The sequence below is a fragment of the Prosopis cineraria genome, unplaced genomic scaffold, assembly GCF_029017545.1.
Source record: "Prosopis cineraria cultivar Desert tree isolate PC_DT_omini unplaced genomic scaffold, ASM2901754v1 PC15, whole genome shotgun sequence".
Lineage (NCBI taxonomy): Eukaryota > Viridiplantae > Streptophyta > Magnoliopsida > Fabales > Fabaceae > Prosopis > Prosopis cineraria.
Genome location: NW_026555346.1, coordinates 557,725 through 573,462, shown reverse-complemented (window position 1 = coordinate 573,462; position 15,738 = coordinate 557,725).

Here is a 15,738-nt window from a genome sequence, read left to right as displayed (position 1 = left end):
TCCTTCCTTCTCATTAACAATGAGTCTCACTCTATCGACGGTAGCAATTGTTTGAGGTGATAACCCTTTGACAATAAAGAACCATAAACCAAACAAGGAAGCAAGGGAGAATGGATGAAGGAGATGTGGATTTGATGTACCATGACCATCGAATGGAGAAGGAGAACCATTATCCCATCGATGGCAAAGTACCACTAACCATCAACAGCAACCATTTCAAAGAGTGATCGAATAAGCACACTCGACGACAATTATTTGTTCCGTCCTTACAAAACTAAGTCCTATAGCAAGAAGGGTGGAAACAACATTCAAACACCCTATGAGCGAAGCTCAAATGAGATTGATGTCAATGAGATGCATATAAGATTGAGAGATGATGAAGGAACAGGGTGATCAATAGCAGAGGGGGAAGGAGTGTTGATGTTCACTCATGAGCAGAGGAAGATGGGTTGTTGAGTTTCAATTTTTTTATTAATTATAAGGGATATTATAGTCTTTTCATCATTTATATTTAATTATAAAACAAAATAAAAGGTAACTATTTCTTGCAATCATTGCTACATACCAAACATAATTTTAAAACCTCATTTCTACTCTTAATCACAGTCCTTCTAAATTCAAGCCTACATACCAAACAAAGTCCTTTGGGTTTCAAGCTAAAGGACCTATGTTGCTAAGCGCATCAACCATAGCAGGGAAGCTGTAGAAGCTTTTAAAGAAAGCGAACAGCTTAAATATTGGTGGTGTTAGCCAACATCAAGTCCAGCAAAATAGTGTCACACCTTCCTTTATTGTCAATTGAATTAGAATGCACTTATAATTATTATATGATAAATTAAATATATGCTATTTAATTGCACACATCTATCAAATAATACATCATAAACCGTACACATGTGATAAAGTAACTATTAAATATTAAATAATTTTATTATGAATATTTTAGTTAATTTTTAAATTTGACTTTTATGTTAAATGAAAATAATTAAATATGTAATTAATTATTGTCAAAAGCTAATTTTTTATAATAATTAGCTAGAGATAGAATCCCTAGCTAACACTTTTAATATTTCATTAATTATCTTTTTATAGATAGGCATAAAAATACCTTATTATTTTTCTCACTAATTATTTATTTTTAGAAAGCTATAAAAATGCATTACTAATTTTCTTGCTAATTATCTTATTTTAAAAAGAAATGCAAAATTATTTTTAATTTATTGCAAAATTCTTTCTAATTATTTTATTATAGGAAGAGATTGATAGTCCTTGTATAACATCCTAAATTTTAACTGTCAAATTTAATTAATTAATTAGGGGTAATTTGGGTAAACATGAGTGTTAACTGGGTTGATGATGGCTAGTAACGACTAATAGACCTTTTGGAATTAGGTATAGTCTTTAAAATAGGTTTGAAAAATGGGTGGGCCGCCTGGCTTGAATTTGAGGTGCATGATAAATATGGCACTCTCTGTGTATCTACTGTGGTAGAGGCATAATGCACTGTGACGGATAGTCAAAAGTAAGATACATCAACTTGTGTCTGCAAGCTGCAAAATAGAAAGAGGAAGGGAGAAATTGAGAAAGGGTGATAGGATTCGCATTAGGTCTACTAAGGCATGAACTCATTAAAATTTTAAAGGTGATTGTAGCTTATTTTCATCTATGCATGATTTCCCTACTCCTTTTGTAAAGGGTGTCCTAAATTAGGACTTAATCATCATACTAACTATGGTTAATCAAGGACTAACCTAAATGAATTATTCAATACGAGATTAACCCAAATGAATTCTTAATATGTATTTTTTTCAAACTATTTAATATAAAGGGATCCCAAGTCTTTAAAATATTTTAAGAACTCATATCATTTAATTAAACTTATACGAAAGCATGATAATAACTATTTTTACTTGCACAAATATTTTAGCCCATTAATATAATACAAGTATCAAAACACATTCTCAAGGGCCCAAAATGTCTTTCTATTTGCATAATTACTACATGGTCTCATTTCTACAATTATAATCATATTCTCAACATAGCCATCAATCACTCAAATGGCATGATAATAATAAAATGCATAATCAATCTCTTCCTTACATCCCCCTTTATTTCCTCTGACATGAAATTTGTGGGCCAACAACCGGAAGGGATCGTCCATGTGGTGAAACTACCCAAAACCTTAATCATATCATGAGGGGCTACCGGGCCAGAGTTACCTTACTCACTTATAAATACAGTTTCTCCCAAATCACACACTATAGGGTGTCATACCCAAAACTAGCTCTACGCAAAACTCTAGGTAGGCCAGTAGGGTCAAGTCCCTTAATAGGAACAATGCTACAGTACCTTACAAGGTAAGTAGTGGCTATAACTCCTAGGATTATTGGTTAATAGCCAAGTACCATATGGATTTTGCATAACCGCTAACTGCTTCACTAAGGCGAACTCCCGCCATATGATCATGCTTATGAAAAAATGCATTTCAAAAACTCATATATATATTTCAAAATTATCCCACATGCTCATCAACTTTCATCACTGTGCATAATCCACAACTTATAACCAAGAGTGTACACATAATCATCAACCATCAATCTCATTACTCATAAGTCATAGAATCTCAACAAAGTCACATGCATTACAAACAACTATTTCAAATTTAGATATATATATATATATATATATATTCTTTTGTTTCACTAACATAATTAATTAATTAACCTACAAATGTATAAAATAGATTTCCCCCGGTTACCTCAACCTTTGAGAGGTCAAAGGTTACCCCTCCAGTTACAACACTTCCAAAGCTTTCTAAAGTTTGAATGGTGTCAAAAGAAAATTAATCTATAATTGATCATATCCCAATGTGTCAATAATATTATTAACATAATTTTCACTCATACTCTAATACCTAAGTATTTATTTTATTTTATTTTATATTTATTTTTTTTAAGAACTTTGTCTTAGTCTCTTGAATTCTAAAATTTAATTTCATATATTTGAACCTATATACTTGGTTCAATAGTCTCCTTTACAATAATTTCATTCAAATAATTTTTTAATATCAGAATTTTCCTTTTTATTCCAAAAAATTCGCACATAAAAATACCTAAAAATTGCAAACTTGATTTCAAGCCTAGAATCATTATTCTATAGCCATAATAATTTATTTCTCATCCCAAACAATCATTTAAACATCCACAAATCAATTTATATTTTTAGATTTAACTAAAAATCTACCCATAGAGATTTAGGGATAAACTCAAAGCCTCAAATTCCAATCCTATCAACAAAATAATACTCTAAAATATTTATTACACTACCAACAACCTCAATAACCTGACTTACTCATCAAAAATTCATCCCTCTTTCAAACCCTAGATTTTTCAAAATCTCACAATCTGCAGTCTCAGGGAAAAAATGACTAAGAAAATATTTAAAACACTTACTTAGTCATAGAATACTTAAAATCTCATCTGAAGTATCCTATTATAGAGCGTCACCTTCTAAACCAGCTCTTCTAACCGCAGCGTCGCTCGCTCTCTCACTCACTCTCTGATTTTGCTCTCTCTGTTGTGCAAGAAGGAATGAAGAAAGAATGAAGGAAATGAAGAAAAGAATAGATGTGTTGCTTTTCAAAAGAAAACTGTGGGACCCACACGTCCTTACTCCTCACCTTTTCTTTTGTCTTTTATTAATCCATTATGCACGTCGAATTGTCTGCCACATCTCTTCATTTCATGTTTTTTTTGCATTATTTACATCTCAACACCCAAAGCAAAAATTACTTCTCTTCCCCCTCTTTAATTTTCAATTTATTTTATGTTCCTTTTCCTTCTTCTTTCTTTCTTTTTTTTTTATAATATTATCATTACTATTTATATTTTATTAAAAAATCATAATTTAGAATTTGGATTTATGCTAAATTAAATTCAATAATAATCTCCTTACTAAAATTATTTATCTCTAAATATTTCTCCAAAATTACTCACTTACCCTTGATTAACTTAATTAATCTTGCGTTAAATTTTAGAATGTTACACCTTCCTCTTCTTTTTACATCTTTTGAAAGTGAGATGTGAGGTTGAGAGGTGAGGATTTTTGAACCTAAGCTATAGATTCGGACCTATTAATTTAAATGGAATTAATGAGAGTTATTTAATTATCTTATGCCTAGTTTAGAAGTTTTTATAAGGTTGTGAGCTTGTGCTATCCATTTTAGATGAACCCTAGACCTATGAATGGTGATTTTGGAGTGTTAGGTATTGTATTAGTGATTATTTAAGTTAATAAAAGCTGAATAAAGTTAATGGAAGTTAATAAACTTATTTGTTATAAGATTGAAGTCGTAGTTAGGAAATTTGATTGTTAAAGTATGAAATTATAAGTGGGAAGTATTGATTTTTTTATGATTGTTAGTGATTGTGATTGATGTTAAATGTAGACCAACTTTGTAAAGCACTAGGAAACTTGGGTATAATTAGGAAGCAAGTTGTATTTGGGGATAACATTTGAGTTCTTAAAGGTTTGAGGTAATTAAAAAAATCTATTATATGTTATTGCTTGTTAATTTAATTATAGGTGTTTATGAATCTTGAAAATATATTTTCTATATGTATATCTTGATGTATATATGTTTTTAGTTTTGAAAATTATGCAAGTGTGGCTTGGTTTATATAATATTAGAATAATGAAATTGTTAAGGATAACTAGTTTCAATGATGATTGAAATTCTTTCAAATTCAGTAAATATTAATGAACATGAGCATGATGATATTAAAATGTGATATGCATGAATTAACATGAGATATTAGCATGATCTTATTTATGGCGGAAGTTCACCTAATAGAGTAGTAATTTGTGTCTATATGGATCATAACAACATTGTAAGGACTTCATGTTTAGTGTATTACCTTGCCTTTAAACTTAGTTGGTACATTACCTTACCTTTAAATCCCACTTAGTAAAAGTAGTAACAGGACTTACCCTTAAACCCTAACTAGTAAAGTTTTGTCGTAGGGTTTTATAACACCTCTATATTCGAGATGGGAGAATCCATAGTTAAAGATTAAATGCAGGGCCTTAGTTCAGTCACCCCTCATGATTGGAGAGCTTAGACTAACTAAGTCACATAAGTCTAGCTCCTGTTTATTGTGTAGCCTTAATTAGAATGATGAAGGGTTCGTAGAGTGGTTGATCATGCACTGGATTAAATTTTTGTTTAATTTCGAAGAGGTATTTCATAATTGCCCACTTTTCATGCCTATTATTATTTGAGTTGTATAGAATTCCTTGATTATTGAGTAATTATATCTATCCCTTATTTAATATTTTATAAGTGATAACTTTGAGTAGAATAAAGGAAAAGCACTAGAGGCTTAGGAACATGAATTTTGCTACTATATGGCCTCAAATTTGTTTTGCTTTATGTTTATTGACTTTGATAATGCCAATTGGGGCATTCATTTTGTATACTTGTACCGTTGCATGTGATGAAGCCTTAAGTCGCTTTAGGCTATCAATGAAAACTAAAATGTAGTAGGAAGCACTCTAGGTCATCTGTAAAGAAAGTAATGCATACAAATTTTTAGTCTAATTGCCAATAAGTTAAAAGAATGAGAGTAATTCAGCTATGTCAAAAATGCAAAAATTAGATGTTTGTAATTTTTTATTTTAATGTGATGAGATGAATGTATGAGATGATAAGTTCAAGTTAGAATCTCCAGTGATAATCCTTAAATTTTAAATTTCAAGCCACACAGGTAATTATAATTAGCTTAATAAAGAACACTTAAAGACCTTTAAAGTGTTGTGAATCATTAAATCTAATGATCATTAAAGAGTTTAAGCTAAGTGAATCAAAATTAATATTGTAATCAGTCTTGTTTATAGCCACTTAATTCATACCAAATTATGTAGTAGAAAAACTCCTCAAACCAAATTCATATAAACTTATAGGGATCTAGCTTGAGATATAGTGAAAATCTAAACAAGAACACCAAGAATATATGAACACATTCAGGAACATTCAAATGAATTCATAAATTTAAAAACTGAAACACAATATTAAATCTCAATTCAACATTCACAACTTCAATATAAACATGAAAATAGAATCAAAATCATAACCTAACTAGGATACAAAATTCAAAATCCACAAGAGGAGAAGAAGAAACTGTAGAATTGAAAATACAAGTAAAGAAAACAAATTTAGAAATCTCATATCACAAGTTCATCTTCCTTTGAGTTTAATGAAAAATCAACCACTCATGCTCCTCTTATCACTTGGTTGAGTTCTTGAGCTTGGCTTTCATGGATGAATGAAGATAAAGAACAGAATCTGGAAAATGCTTGAAGTGCTCAACAAGATCTGGAGGATGAATAATAGGTGTTATAACATGATGAATCAAGAGGAAAGATGAAGAAATAGAATTTGGATTTATGATGTAAGGCTGGATGAAAATGGAGAGATGAAGAGATGTAGATCTGGACATAAATATGAATGCTGAAGAAGAGAGAAAAATATGGAAAAAATCTCAAAGTTAAGTGAATAAAGAAGTTAAAAATGAAAATGAAGGATTAAGTATGTATAGAAAATGTGAGTGGTGATAATAACAAGGCAAAATCCATATTTGATTTGACTGGAATTGAGTTAGAAAATAAGCAAAATTTGGCTAAAAATTCAAGGAAAAATGGTGCCTAAATTGCTGAATGTGAGCTGGAAATTATGGCAAAGGAAATGTGACTAAGGTGTGGGAAATGTGACTCTCTTTGACTCTTGATCAGCTACACATAAGCCCCCCCTTTGATTTGACTATGTCACACTTCTTATGTCTCTTCTTCACTTGACGATGTGTCCCTCAATGCTTCCCATGCTCCTTCGATTTTATTTAATTAATTCTCCCTAATTAAATATGAAAAATTGCGTCACATCAGCCTTAAATAATTTTTAGAATTGATGCCATTTTGCTTCCTTTCTTCATCTTCTATTTATTTATTATCTTCTTTAATTCTTCCAAGTGAATTGACTTTGATCCTTCATTCCAAAATTACCCTTGTAAAAATTTAAAAATAAAAGCACAAAGACTAAATAAATTTTAAAAAGAGAATTAAAAAGAAAGAGAAGAGAAATAATGCCCAAGATATCAAATTAAAGTTTAGAAGTGACAATACAATACTAAATAGCAAGATTAGGGTTTATATGATCAATATAGAAAAGATAACTAAGAATCAAGAATGAAATTCTAATATGCACAATTTGATGCCAAAATCAAGTGTTTTGATATGCAAAATATGTGACTGATCAATTGCATATATGATTAATTGATGGTATTTTGTGCTTTAAGCCAAATAATATGGATTATTAATATTAGACCAAAGCCAAAATGCATGTGCAGGTACATTATTGAGTTATTAGGATGATGGTAAAGAATTGTTTTAGTTATTGAATGATGGTTTGCCTCCCCTTTGCTTCTTGAAAAATATGTTGAAAATTATGCTTTAAGGCCAATCATTATACTATAAATATTGTTATTTAATGAATTTTTCTTTTATTATTATATTAATTGCATGTTCATTATGATAACTGTATTGTTAAACAAACTATAGTGATTGTCTTAAATATCCCTATTCGGTCATATATGAGGGATCATAGATGAAACAAGACTAATATGATTTTGATTAATTATAGAGATATAAATTAAAGTTATAGGTATTTGAAATGGTACAAGGTGTTAGACTAACTTGCTATGAGAAAGCTATATGGTATAAATCATAAGCTTATCTTATATGTGACCATGTCACTAAGCCATTTAACCTGAGATCATCATAGATTTTTACATAATGATTACTAAACTTTAACCTAATTAAAAGTTACTTTTAACTGAGTGATCATAAAGGCTATGATTAAGTTTGGTGATATTCATGCAGAGAAATATGAGTGGTCAAGATGAAATTTATCTCTCATATTAATTGAGAAATATTAGTGGGCCCCTTGTTAAGAAAGACCGAGAAAATATATGGCCATTCTACAAAGAAAAAGATTTTTTCATTACTATAGTCAATCCACGTAGAGTAATTTTCAGGGGGAAGGAGAATGACAATTTCATGTCTCATACTTGATTGAAATATTGCGTGACAAAAAGAATATGATACAGTTATGTGATAAGTTACATGAGATCATTGATCCTTATATAAATTGGGTAGTCACAATGTCTTGTTAGATGCCACTTGTGACTGATGGGCTAATAGCGTTATTGGCCCCTTGTCAACTTCATATGGGCCTGCAGGGTCGCACAAAAAAAAATTAACTCGAGTTATAATGTTTAAATTCATCGAATCAGAAATGTGTATAGATTTAATAAATGTAATGCTTTTTTTAGAGTAAATGAATTATATATATATTTATATTTATATTTATACACATATTTGAATATTTATTTGATAAATATTTACGTGTGTATATATATATATATATATGAAATATAAAATTCAAAATATAGTGTGTGTGTGTGTGTGTTCGTGAATATATATGATATAATATGTATATTTATATTATATTATTGTGTTAGTTTTAAATTTAGTTTATATGATAAATTAAATTTAATGACTAACATGATATAAGAAGATATCATATCAGTTCTATAATTTAAATTTATAAGATAAATTTAAATTATATATGATATTATAGATTTAATTTATGAAATAATTTAAATTTAATTTCATTGCTTGTGAAAACCCTAATCTATACAATATAGATAAGGGATGAGTTTTTAGTAAGAGAATCTCTTGACAGTAAAACTTTGAGAGCTATGAAAATATCCTAAAAAAATAAAGCAGCATTTGATTGATAGATGGTTAGACGTTGAAAGCGCTAGCACACTGTTCATATTAAAAATTTGTTCATATGGATACTAGTAGAGGGAGCTAATCTATATTATTAGCTCTTAAGGTCCAAAATACTTGAAGAAAATGAGTGAGAAATTCGACACTTTAAAAGTAACTATTCTATCTACCTTGATTTAAACAAATTCGATAGATCCGCAATCGCGATTGGAGATTTGAATTTTAGTTTTTTATTACGCCTCCCAATCTAACAGAGTATGGGATTGAGGATTGAAAGTGAGATATAGAATGTATGTGTGCGTATCATAGTGTATTTCACAAGTCATCTTAAGTCCTTGGAGTTTGGTTTAGGTAATTGTATGAACTTCTGGTATTTGGTATAGGGTTTAATTTGGATACCCCTTGTTAAGGAAAAAGTGTAAAATGTGGTTAATATGTGTTTGAATGTCCAACTTTTTTGTGTGAAAGAATTTGTAAATGAAACTAATATCATTAGCTAGTTCTTTGAACAGGTTTTTTTATAGATTCCTAAATTACCTCAATCGAATGTTAAACAAAAATTTAGAGCACACTAGAAGTTAGCCCTCGGAATCTATCATATGACAGCTCTCCATGCTATCAAAATTTGTACAATGTATCACAACATAGGGTGGAGAGAGCTTTTCAGGCTCAATTGGCATCTTATATTTTAGCACATTTTATAACTCTTGTTTAGAATCGTTGACTTAAAATTTTTTATGTTTTCTATTGTAAAACTTGAGATCCCTTTTTTATAAAAGAAGTTTTATCTGCCATGGTAGATTTAAGTGGGAAATGATATGTTTACCCTTTTATGCATATGTTTTCAAGCTCAATTGGCATGTTATATTTTGACACATTTTATAACTCTTGTTTAGAATCATTGACTTAAAATTTTTTAAGTTTTCTATTGTAAAACTTGAGATTCCTTTTTTATAAAAGAAGTTTTATCTGCCATGGCAGATTTAAGTAGGAAATGACATTTTTACCCCTTTTATGCATATGTTATTCAAGCTTAATTGACATCCCATATTTTGTACATTTTATAACTCTTGTTTAGAATTGTTGACTTAAAATTTTTTCAGTTTTCTACTGTAAAACTTGGGATCCCTTTTTCATAAAAGAATTTTATCTACCATGGTAAATTTAAGTGGTCCTTACTTATTTACCATGGTATGGTTTGATTAAAGCGGTTAAGTATGTGGTTTAATGAATTGATATTACACCCTCACTAACTTTAAGTCGAATTATGAAATTAACACTTGTTAATTTCCTTGCTAATTTGGCATTTTAGAGAAGACTAGATTGTACGTTGCTAACTTCTCTTGCTAATTCACATTTTTCTAGTAACAGGTCATGGGTAAGAATACTTTGATGTGGCACTCTATTAAATTGGCTGTTGACTCCTTTGGCAATAATAGAGTCAATAATAAGAGTTGAGCTTGGTGGGCTACCCATTTAAGCCAATTTTAATAATGGTTTAGACTTGACAAATGGTATTTTTGAGGAAAACTAGGCTTTGAAACTCAATTCTGAAAAAGGAAAAACTAGGCTCGGGTTTGAGCAACCCTTTGAGTCCATTTTTTGTTTTACCTTTTTTAATTTTTAAATTGAATTTAGACTTTAGAAACATATGTTTATACTTTAAAATTAAAATGTTATTATTTATTTTAATTTTTAAATATTATAATTTGTATTTTAAATAATTTGAATATTATAATTAAAAAAATTTAAAAAAAAAGAACCCATTGACACATCCTTGAACCCTTTGAGAAAGGGTTGAACTTTGAAAAAATGATTGATTTTAGAGCAAGTACACTTGTAGGCTTGAATTTGTAAAGGCCAGATTTATATAAGCTCGGCTATCCCATTTCTCAGCTTTAGGCTATACGACTTTGCTCAGTTTTCTCTTACTTGAAAAAATGAAATTAAACAAAGAGAATCAGGTCATTATTTTTCGTTGTCCATTCAATCTGGGAACAGTAGATCTGTTGATTGCCGTCTACTTGTATGAGTATCTCAATTATCTCTAATTAACCAGCCTTCCTTTGACATCTTGGATTACCATATTAGAGAAACGGCCGATTAAATCAAATGCCAAATGTACAACTGTTCTATTTTATTATTGTCCTTGTTTATGACTCAATGTCATACTGCATGCTTTTAGAAATATAACCCAAAAGGAAACAGAAGGAACTAGTATTAGCGACTGATCGTCGTGATCACATGATGAATGCAAAAGGAACAAATGCCTGTGTCGCACCCGAAAAAAATGCAACGCGGACGGCGCGCGAGCGGAGGTCCCGGCCTTCGCGGCAGGAACCGGATCGAACGAGAAGTCGCCACCAAGATTTTGAGGTAAATCTCGGGAAACCGATTAATGGAAGATAAGGGTGATCTGTGAAATCAGAGAATAGGTTCGGGAGTCGGTTGAGTGTGGGGAAGGTGTTAGGCACCCCACAACACCCGTTCGTAAAAACGGTTACCTGAAGTTTATTGTGCTCTATTAATATGGTTTTAAAATTATTTTAATTATCCCTTTTATATTCATGTGTTTGATATAAAAATGATGATAATTGAGTGAGAAATGTTTATTTATTTATGAGGGAGGACGAACTTGACTCAGAATCTGACTCTGAGGCCTACGTACCCTGTGATGGGGATCAAAGTCCACGTAGTTCAGGCTTAAAAGTTTGTCGGTAAAATATTTTTTGAAGAGAAATTAATTAGAAATAATTCACCATTTTGCAAATAAAACAATTTCTAAAATTTTGATATGTGTGTTTTAAATTGCAAAAGGTAATTTAATTTTAATTATTTTCTCCATTTTTGAATTTTTGGAATAAAGAAAGGAAAGGGTTTAAAATTATTTTTCTTTATATTTTATGATTAGAAATTTAATTGCAGTACCTATAGAACCTTATTGATTCATACGGTAATGCAATTGCTCTAAGTATCTGCGAAGATTCTGAAATCTCACATGATAGAAGAGTTTGGCAATTTAATTTATTTATTTATATTCTTATGTACATTTTAAGTATTAAAATATATTTTAAGTATGTATATACATGTTTTGAAGAATTTTAATCATCATACCTGCAAAGCCTTATTGATTTATACGGTAATATGATTATCCTAAATATCTACGGAGATTCCAAAATCTCACACGATACAGGAATTAAATTTAATTAATTGATTTAATTAATTATATATATAATGTATATTATATTATTTTAAAACTAAATCGTTATATCTGCAGAGTCTTATTGACTCACACGATAATACGATGATCTTAGAAGCCTACGGAGATTCAAAAATCTCACATGACTAAAAGATATAATTGGTAAATATGGTTACAATTTAAATATATTAATTTGGTTAATTAAGTTTCTTAAATTGTATACTATATGATTATTTACAAAAATTATTTATTATTATAAAAATGGATGATCACTATATCTGCGAGGATTTATTATCCCACACGATAATATGATTAATTTAAGTCCCTACAAAGATTCTCGTAATCTTACACGGAACTTAAATGGATTATTTAGATTATAAAAAAGACAGTTGGTTTTAACGGTTGGTCATTGAAACCATTGATCGTACATATAAATTGGATCTCTATACCTGCGAATTTTATTGATTTACATGGTATAAGATCACTTTAAATGCCTGCGAAAATTCTTAAAATCTCACACAGCAAGTTAATAAAATACAAGAAACCTTCTCTTATTCATTTGTTTTTTTTAGATGAAAATTGAATTCTCTCCTCTCAATCTTTTATACAATTGTACATGTGGATAGAAAGTGTCATACGGTATGAGTGTAACAATATTATTGACAAGTAAAGGACCTTAGAATTAAAGGAGATAAAAAAATAATGCTCATACATGTTAATATACATATTTAAAGACCTCGCTTAAAAATTACACTAATTCTGTATTTGAAATGAAATTGTGCCTAATAATCAAATTTAGCTTAGCTATGATAGGAAACAAAAATTATCATTTACAATTTCTCTATTATTTCTTTTTCAAACTCTCTTTTCTTAAAAAAAATATGACAATTGCAATGAAATCACTTGAGAGCTGAAAATATGAGACAAAACATTTAAACATGAAATCCATTTTGGAACAGTAAACAGAAATTAAACACGTATATTTTGGATTCAGAAGCAAGAACCTGCGCGTATGGGACGTCCAGATCTGTCTCAGCCTCTTCTTTCTCCTCTTCATTTCTGTTTCTTCTTTCTCCTCTCCGCCTCTTCTCTTCTTTTCCTTTCGTGCTCTGTTTTCTATTTCTTCCGTACGTACGTTTCTCCTTCCTTTCTCCAGCCAAAAAACACACTCCTCTTCTTCGTTTCCTCTACTTTGTTCCAGCCGGAATAGCCTTTCTCCCTCAACCTCTGTTTCACCTCTCTCCGTCTCTATCCTTTTCGTTCAGCTTCTGGCCTCCCTCATTTTCCTTCTCAGCTTTTCCGGAAAGAAAAGCTCCTCCGCCACGTCCTCTCCTGTCTTTGTTTTCGCCCTCTCTCCTCCGTCTCAGCCTCTGTTTCACATCTTTCGGTCCTCTCTCTCCTCTGTATATTTTTTTACATTGCTTCCCCCTTCTCTCGCTGTTCCTGTCTTCTCCTTATATAGAGAATGGACAACGTGAATCATTACTCTCCTGCTCTGTTTCTTCTGCGTTTCTGTCTCTATTTTCTGTGCCGTCCCATCTGCTTTCTCTACTATGCCGTTTCCTTCATGCATGCGTTTGTCCCTGGTTCTGTTTCTTTTTTCTCCTGCCAGCCGAAAGCATAAGCGTACGTGTTCCGGTTGCTTGCTATTCTTCCTGCTCTGTTTGGCTTCTTTTGCGTTTCGTCTGTTGCCTCTGGTTCTTTCGGCGTCCGTGGCTCATGTGTTCGTGTGTTCTGCTGTTTCTGTCCTTTTTCCTGCTGCATGGCCGAAAGTGTGTGCTTGTTTTTTTTTTTTGCGTCTCTGTGCCTGTGTTTTCTTTGTTGTTTCTGTTGCATTTCTTTGCTGTGCTTTTTCCTTTTGTTCTCTCGTGTGTGTGTGTGCAGTTTCCGCTCTGTGTGCCTGACTGCTGTCTTGATGAAACGCTGACTCTATCAGCGTTTTGTCCAGCTCTTTCTCTTTTTTTTTTTTATCTTTTGATTAATGGTTCTGATTAATACCCACACACACATATATAAGATATGTATTTAAATGAAAATAGGATTGAGGAGATAAAAGTTAACTCTCAAAAGTAGACTCCCTCCCATATTCTTGAATGATTGGGATAATTTGGGAGAGATTTTCTTCTTTCACGATTTAACCTTTCTTTTTGATTTTGTTAAATTATCATTATTATTACTTCTTGAAAATATAATCTTAAAAGGGATTAAATTTCATTTTTATATTATTATTTATTATTATTTTATTTTATATTTTTTTTGATTTTATTATTAAAAAAAAAGTCCGGACAAAATACGGTGTTCACAGCCTGCTAATGATAGATTTTTTTTTTTCTTAATTTAATCCCGTGATTTTACTTTTTTCTTCCAGAGAAATAGTCCGGCTATAACTCATAATCTCATGTCATGGGGGAGCAAAACGCTGTTGTCCATTGGAAGAAAAATTAATAATTAGAAAAATCATGCATAGATTATATATTTTATTATAAACAAATCTCACGAATCTACACAAATATAATTAACTTACTTAAGGCCTAATTGTAATTTACTCTAAATGTGAAAAATTTAACATAGAAAAACATTTAAATACTTAGTCTTATATATTTAATATATTTTTATTTAATCAAATTAAGACAAATAGATGTTATTATTATATTAATAATAAAAATTTATTATAAAATAAACATTAATATATAAAGACCTGTACGTCTTGATTTCATTTAAAAAAAATCTTAACTAAATAAAGTTCAATATATAAATTTTTTTCATTAACATAAATCCATGAAAATGTCATTATAATTTCACATTCATACTTGGTCATCATGAATTTACAAATAAAGTATTGTAATTCACAATTAAAATTTCATAATTTGAAATTGAACAAGTCTAAAGTCAAGAGAGTGTGTTTTCTGGATGTCCATAAAAAATTTACAATACTTATTTATAAAAGAAAGATGCTTATATACTTAATATTATATATTTAAAATTCACTTACCTTAAATGAAGTGTATAATGCAAAAAATGTGAGTGTTGCCATTTATAATAAGGGAAATGACGAGTAAGGCTCTCATAAGAAGATTGATGTTAAATTAAATTTTTTAGAAGTTTTAATATTGAAACATAAAAAAAAGAATGCTGAATTTAAAAATTTTAATTATAAATTGATTCTAACTTAACATAAATTTTTGTGGGAGGTATTTATTTGGCATGCTTGCTTTATAAAAAAAAAAAAAAGATGTTTGATGTGGGGCTTGCAAGCAATAATTGGAAAACGAAACACGGAGGAAGAAGGGGCAGAGAGAACTGTGGAAGCGATTTACGCGAGTCGGAAGCGAGACGGTTACGTTCGAGTCTGGGAAGCCAAAAAGGCAAAAACTAAAAGTGAGATGTATGACCCACAAAAATATCTTGTTCGCCTGCCATCAGGCCCCACGTGTTATCCACTCTCTATTCTTCCGCTCGCCGAAACTCTCGTCCTGCCCTGCGAACTCTGCCCTCTGCTTCCTTTCTCTTCTCTTCCTTTCTTGGTTTCTTTATACTTAATACCCCCTCTCTCCCTTTCATTCGCGCTCACTCTCCACTCCACTCTCCTCTCCTCCTCTCTCTCCTCTCCTGCAAGGTACCTTCCTCCTCCTCCTCCTCCCATGCTCCGCTCCTCACTCCCCCTCCCTCTCATCCTTTCTCCCTCCACTTCT